Source organism: Xiphophorus couchianus, chromosome 20 (assembly GCF_001444195.1).
Source record: "Xiphophorus couchianus chromosome 20, X_couchianus-1.0, whole genome shotgun sequence".
Classification (NCBI taxonomy): domain Eukaryota; kingdom Metazoa; phylum Chordata; class Actinopteri; order Cyprinodontiformes; family Poeciliidae; genus Xiphophorus; species Xiphophorus couchianus.
Window position 1 is genome coordinate 11773578 of NC_040247.1, and position 7425 is coordinate 11781002.

A 7425-nucleotide genomic window follows, 5' to 3' on the forward strand; every position below is an offset into this window, starting at 1 on the left:
CTGAAGACTCATAATAGGGATTCTATAAAACTTAATGAGGCTGCTACAATAGCAGCCTGCAGGAGTTAGAAAAGCAAGCAGCAAGACAGACAGACTGAAGCACTGGCCGCCGGTCCTCCATCTCAGCCGTCACCTTCTGAACATAGCCTGGTGTACTGGAGCTGTTGCAGAGAATCTGCCTCCATTTTTTGCAATCTTTGGTGCAAATAATTTATCTGTTTCCTTCAATTTAACTACCAAAACTCCTTGTATCAGTTAAATGTTAGCTACTAAGAAAAAGTTACAGTCCCAAGTAAATGCTTTACACCCACCTTCCTTTTAGTTTTATACATCACTTTCCATCCCAAGCAAAAAGGCCTCCATATTTCTATATTTCTTTAACCTAAGCATGGATCTGAAATGGCAGACTTTTATGGGACAGTTATTGATTAATTTAACCTCAATCTCCAAATGCTTCTGATGCCTCTGACAAATAATATTTACTGAAATTGTTCAGACTTTCCAGGAGAGAAAAAAGCAAAATGCTGAGGTGATTCTATGGCAGACGTCCTCCTGATGCATTCCTTTATCTCAGCAGCAGTAGCTTCAGCCAGCCATGTGTCGAGGGTGCAGATGGCAGCAGATGCAGATTCTCTGAAAGCCATTAAGTCTAAATATCAGTTCTGAGTCCCGGATGGCTTTCTGTCTGCCTCAATTACCCTGACTAGATTCAACAAAGACAGTTTGGGGAACAGAGTTGAAACCCATAACAAAATGGAAAAGACGGAGATCTTCCTCTATCTCACCGTAGTTATCTCTGTGTGAATTGAGATAAAAACCTTCCAGGCATCAACATAGTAAGATGGGTAGTTCTTTTAGAAACAGTTTATTTAAAATTTCATCAATTCAGTTCAAATCTGCTCATTTAATTCAGGCATGAGAAAAAATAATAATCAATCATATTTCAACATTTTGATACTAATGCACTGCAGCGTGTGTGTATGTGTGTATTTTTTAAAATACAGTATACAAAAAATTTAAAAACAGTCTCTGCTTAATTCACAGAGACTCAGCATGCTGCAAGACTCGTAGTTCCTTTAAAATCAGTTCATTTCAGTTAAGTTCAGGCTAATTCACTTCAGTTTTATTTAATTTATTATAATCCACTTCAGTTCTCTTTAATCAGTTCATTTGAGATCCGGTCAACTTAATTCAATTCAATGCTGCTCAGTTACGTTCAATTTAACACAGTTAAGTTTAGTTCAGATTAAGTCAATTCTGTTAATTTTACTTCACATTTATTAAACTAATCAATTCAGATTATTTTTATTCAGTTTAGATTAATTAAAATTCAGTTAGGTTTACTTTAACTCAGTCCAGTAAAATCTGGTAAATCATTGCTAAGCATATTCAGCCCGGCATATTATTTAGTATTTCTAAATCATAAGTAAAATAATCTCAGTTCTGCTATTGAAATAAAACAGTCTCATTCAAACCAAATTATGGTAAATCAATTTATTTCAGCCACTACTAGATAATCCTAAGAACATTTGTGGTGTCTATATTTCAAGATTAGGACTTTTGTAATGACTTTATATCAAAGCTTGAATCAAGAAAATGTGGTTATTTTCAATGGTGCTCCTGAAGGTATCATGCAATATGCTCCCCATAAAACCTTACCGTATAAAATGCATCATTTATTCTGTGATAAATTATGATGAAAGAGATTTAATGACATGTTCTACTAGATAAATTGTCTCATTGATAGATGCTTCTGGTTTCAATAAATGCTTTCAGAAAAAAAATTTATGTATCCAATTAAGGTATATTGTAATATGATATGAAAAAACATTTTATAATGATGACTTTTCTAATGCAAAGTTATATATTTTAAGAAAACATTATTTTTTCACCAAATTAACTTAAATACCTGGAGCAATTTGTCTTGCGTCCCTTCTGCAGCTCTCCTCACCGACTTCTAAATTCAATCCCAGCTACCAATGTTGTGTGGGAGGGAGAGAAGCAGGCCAATATTTGTTTTACTTCGCTGTTGCGCTTTCACCCTCCCTTCTCTAAAAATGCACCCATTGCTCCTTGTGTGAATCACCGGGCAACAGACACATTTCTTTGTCTCCATCTTTTTAGAGCAAGCGGAAACATCACATCGAGTCTCTTCTAGGGAGGCCAATTGGCATCCTACCTGACTGTCTTACCAATTAAGAGCCAGAGCAGAAAATAGGGCCTGGAGTGTTGCACATAACTGTGCCTGACTACAAGTCCCTCCTTCGCTTCACCTCCCAAAAAACAGCTGAGCTTCATCAGGGGACATTGAAAAGTAACAGTGCAGGAATCCTGCTCTGTCTGTCTGCATTGGAAGTTTGCATTTATTTTTACCTTTAAGTCTGTTTCTCTGCAAAGTTTTGAAGGGTTCAGCCCTATAAATAGCTAAATTAAATACCAATACTCTCTTAATAACAACTTGGAAACAGTTTTTTTATCCTTATTGTGCTGAAGTGGTTTTTTGGTGTAAGAAAAGAAAACACTCCTATCAAAGTCACAGCTTAAATTAAATCTGTTTCTGTTTTAGTACCACAAATTATTGATTATTCATTCTGCTTTTTTCTTATGGGATTTCTGAGTAGACACAAGCAATCACTACCTATTTATTTCTGTCTGTGTCTATTTCTGTTCCCTGACTTCCTAGAAACTCCGTCCTGTTCTTTTATTATTATTATTATTTTATTTTTTTATATGAAACTCTTACTTTCTAGTTAAACCACTGACTTCCTGGTTCCCAATAAGCCAATACCTGCCAGTCTGCCAATGCCTGAATCTCCAGTCTCGTAGTCAAAAACCAAATCTGAATCCAGCCTCAGTCCTGCGCACCAAACTAACAAACAACAAAGAAAAATACAACCTACAGTTTTCATTCACAACCTAGTACCTGTATTTGTCCAGTTAGTGCTGTGAAAAAGCATTTGTCGCCCAAAACGTTTTTATTTGCTTTACTTTTTATTTTTTGTCAGAGTTACGTTTCATGTCATCAAATCCTATTTTATATCTGGCATCAATGACAGGAGGAAATAGAAAATCAGTTTTTGCAACGATTATATCATTATCGAGAGAAAAAGAACAACCTGGTTCTGTGTGAAAAAGTGATGCTCCTCATCAACCTAATAACTGGTTTTGACTCCATTCTGGCAACATGTGCCTTTACATCACAGTGAAGTAAAGCAGTCCACTCTTGTTTGCAGAATGAATGTGGCTAATTTTAAGTTAGGATGTTTTTCAGCAAGTTTAATGTTATGCTAAACATCTTGGTCACATTTAAATATGGACTTAGTTTTTTGTCTGTCATTCAGATCACTGTCCTGATGCGTGACATAACTGAGCTGGAGCTTAAAGTCACAAACTGATGGCCGGACATTCAGTGGTTGCATAATACCTCCCTTCAATAACTTCACATAAAGGTGCAGCATATCAATGAGGTCCGTTCATATCAGACAAGATTTGATTATCAAATACAATAAATAAATATATATTCATGCATGGACATGGCCTTTCCTAAACCATTTTATTATAAACTCATCAGTAGCCTTAAAATTCTCATCAAAAATTTGACTGCATAATTCAAAATAATGTACAATCCACAACAGAAAGTATTTTTATCTTTCACATCCAACTATTTTATTTTATTTTTTGCCAAAATCTTCCATACCTTTTTATAGGTTGTTAGCTGACTGTTTTTAGTAATGTAATATTTTGTCTTTAATTCTTCTGAATTTATTTATCCCCATCATCCTTAGAGGCCCCAAATTTGGGGCCAATAGCATTGCTTTCAAAAAAATCTTTATTACATTAATCTCTTTAGTAGATACTTAGTTTACATTTATATGAATTTAGATGGGCTCTTAGTTCTGCCCAGAAAATGAAATTATTTAACCTTATGCAAACCTTTCTATGACATATTAAACTTGCATGTGAGATCTGGATAAAATGTGCATGATTTACGAAATACCGAATTCTGTGTTTGCACTGTCACAATGAGTATCACCCTTTTGTCTTTTCCGCATGAACAAAAATCTGCTCTATAGCTTCAGAGCATCACTTTTGTCCCCTGTGCCAGAGTAGCGAAATCGACAGGAGGCCAGCTGTCGGCCTGTTTGTTTGCCTCTCCGCTCTACTCTCTATTACTACCACCTCCTTCTGTAATTACAAGCCTCAGTGCACACAAGCTCACCATCAGGTGGGGCCAGGGCCACAAGCGCAGCCCCACCAATTCTCTCTTCAGTGTGGCATTTTCACCCCCCATATGAAAGCTGCAGGCTGGTGGGAGGCTTTTTGCACATCAAAGAGTCTGTAGCTTCAGGGCAAACCAGCAAGATGAGCTTAAAAATACTCAATTTTGTTTCATGTCATTTAAATGTTACCTCACCAATAAGTGGTTCATCAGCTGAGCTTTCTTTCCCTTCCGCTCTGTGATTTGGGTTCAAAGATGGTAACAGGAGAATATAGGGATGCAAGCAATGAAACACAAGGAACAGGTCAATCTCACAATGGATTGTGATGTTTTTCACTATTTTATGTATTTAGTCTAGCTGTTTTCTGCATCATGAGGAGACAAAATGTAATCTGCTATTAGGAAGGAACATGGAGATGTATCTGAAAAATAAAGAAATAAAGCCAAACACCTTTTGAATTTGTACATTTTTCTTTGTTATGGCCACAAACCTTAACATTGTGTGATAGACAATGCAAAGTTAAAGTTAAAATTTTCTACCAAGAAAAATCTGAATAGATACAAGGCATGCATTTATATTCACCTCTGTTCCTTACACCACCTCTAAATAAAATACACTGCAAATAATTTCCTATAGAAGTCCACTGATTAGTAAATAGAGCCCATATTCTTGTAACTTAATCTTTGTATGAATGCAGCCTTTTTTGCGAAGGCCTCAAACGTTTGGTGGAGAGCTTTGGAGGAAAACAAGATTGTGTATATAAATACAGGCGAGAGATCAGAGATAAAGGTTTGGAGAGGCCTAAGGAAGGGTCAGGTTATAAAATGACCAAAGAAAAAGTAATCAATGTAAGCCCATAAAGACATAGCTGTCCACCTTAAATGAATGAACATTTGTCCATGAAGCAGCCAACAGACCAGTGGTAACTCTGGAGGAGCTCTGGGGATTCACAGTTTGTATGAGAACATTTGTTGACAGGACAACAATCAGTCATGAATTTTATGAATAAGTAGCAGGAACAATAAGCTGAGAATGAAAGATAGTCATAGACATTCACAATGAAAGTTCACTAAAAAGCCCCATGGGACACAGTAAACATGCGTAAATCAATGCTATGGTCAAATGAGTACAATTTTCTACTTTTAGGACTATGATAAAAAATTATCTGTGTAATACTTGACATCCGCCTGAACACAATCTTACGCAGGATTGCAGTATTTTCTTTAGCAGGGTCAAGGAAGCTCATCAGAACTGATTGGGTGATGGATGGAGCTAAATATAGAGTCTAAATACACAAATATGTAATCTATCACTGTGCGATAATTATAAAGATGAATTGTCATGTTATATGAGAGTAAAGCAGGACCAAACTGCAGACAAGAGCTAGAGCAAAACTGAGGGAAGGAGACTAAATAACACAGTGAAAACAGAAAACTGAACCAAAACACACAGGAATTACAAGACTAAAGGAGAATAACCTTAATGCACAAACAGAAGGAACTAAATATAAATAAATTTTTTAAGATGACTGGATATAAACAACACAAATGAACATAGAAATGATCAAAACACTAACACATAAAAATGAAACATCTATGGCTCCTGAAATGACTGGGCAAAAGTGTTTTCTCAAGATAAAGACAGACTTGCAGCTTTAATAGCAGTAAAATGTGGTTCTGCAAATTGAATAAAAACACAGTTTATAAATAAAAGTAAAACATTGAAAAAAGACATTTGTTGCTTTTACTGTATAAATTCCCAATAACAAACAATGGAGTCTAAAATTGTATTGTGAAACAAGTGACAAAATTAAAGAGGTTTGCAAATACCAAAATGGGTTCATATGAGTAAAATCCCTGGTTGACACCACTAGCAGGGATTTTATTCAAACCCACCACTGTTCACATGTCCAAAGGTTGCTGTGCAATCATATTTATATTGCATTGTTTTAAATATAAGTTATTCTGAAGATTCAAACTTTAACTCTTAAACCGCGAGAGAGTCTAATCTTCCTCTGAGACCTCAATTTTTTATCTCGATGTAGGAGTTAAAGTCAGCATTAAGTCTTCTCATTTGGGATGTTCCACAAGGGTATTTCGTTTTGGGAGACAGCGGGCTAAGAAGATTATGAACACAGTTTTCAATTTATCTCGCACACCCTGACTCGTTTTTATTGGCTGGGACCCTCTTATCATGTTTTGCCAGGAGCAACATAAGCCACCGGCATCTTCCTCTCAGTGGCTGTAATGGATGCAGCATTATTTTTACGCCAAATGTGACCTTTTTAAATCATTTGCTTCTCATAAATGACTTAAAATTTAAATGGATGGAAGTTGAAACACTCAAGAGTGTGGTTTAAATGTTTGCATGGGTGATTACAGGGAGTCAAAGCTAAACAAAAGCCAGGCTTTTCTGTAAAATTTCCCAGTCTCACTTTAGATATAGTTTGTCATAAATAGAACCATAATGATAAGTAATGTATAGTTTTTTACTCATTGCTATCTAGAGTACAAAAGTCAAAAATCTCAGGGATCGTTCCAAGGCAAGTTGGTAAAAAAAGATAAAAATATTACTTGATCGATTTGTTCCAATTAGATGATTTATGAGGTCCAGTGATGTTTCCGTCTGAGCTACAGCATCAGATGCTGCTTCTGCTGAGTAAAATATTCATAATTAGCTTAATTTGACCAGTTATCCTCACATGGACCTGCAGTCTAAACCATCGCCATCATTCCAGTCAGTTCTTATAAGAATGATAGAGCAGAATAAAGTTAACATCACTTGTTTGCATCGTTTCTAAACAAACCTGGACAACATTTGATCTTTTAAGCAAAAATCTAAACTACTTAGACAAATGAACTGAGGTTTTACACTTAATACAATTAACAGGTATTTTTCAAAACACAATTTAAGATTAAGTAAACCTCTTTCATATATGTGAAAACAGACATAGAGAAACTGAGTTGGTTTTTGACATTAGGGCTACAGAATGCTAGTAATGTTAAAAATTATTATTATCCAAAGGAAATTTATGAAATTTTAGGGGTAGGTACAAAAGTTTGGTAAATGCTAAAAGTATCGAAAAAACTACGAAGGTGGGGTGGTTGTGGGGGATTAATAAGTGACTTCTTGTCCAGTACTCCAGTCATTCAAGAACCACCACTGATTAAAGTAATAACCTCCCTCTTCCCTCTGAGTGACACTG